The sequence below is a fragment of the Schistocerca serialis genome, chromosome 7 (assembly GCF_023864345.2).
Source record: "Schistocerca serialis cubense isolate TAMUIC-IGC-003099 chromosome 7, iqSchSeri2.2, whole genome shotgun sequence".
NCBI lineage: Eukaryota > Metazoa > Arthropoda > Insecta > Orthoptera > Acrididae > Schistocerca > Schistocerca serialis.
In genome coordinates this window covers 470,581,991-470,582,552 of record NC_064644.1, presented here as the reverse complement: position 1 = coordinate 470,582,552, position 562 = coordinate 470,581,991, and positions in this window count along the sequence as shown.

Sequence of the window (562 nt, the reverse complement as noted above, 5' to 3'; positions counted from 1 at the left end):
GTCCACTGTTCAAACTGCCGTCAATGCGAACAAGAGGTGACCAAGACGCGTAACTAATGGCACCCCATACCATCACGCCAGTATGGCGATGACAAAAACACGCTTATGTGCGTTCACCGCGATGTCGCCAAACACGGATGCGACCATATGATGCTGTAAACAGAACCTGGATTCGTCCGAAAAAATGACGTTTTCCATTCGTGCACCCAGGTTCGTCGTTGAGTACACCATCGCAGGCGCTCCTGTCTCTGATGCAGCGTCAAGGGTAACCGCAGCCATCGTCTCCGAGCTGAGAGTCCATGCTGCTGCAAACGTCGTCCAACTGTTCGTGCAGATGGTTGTTGTCTTGCAAACGTCCCCATCTGTTGACTCAGGGATCGAGACGTGGCTGCACGAGCCGTTACAGCCACGGATAAGGTGCCCGTCATCTCGACTGCTAGTGATACGAGGCCGTTGGGATCCAGCACGGCGTTCCGTATTACCCTCCTGAAACCACCGATTCCATATTCTACTAACCGTCATTGGATCTCAGCCAACGCGAGCAGCAATGTCGCGATACGAT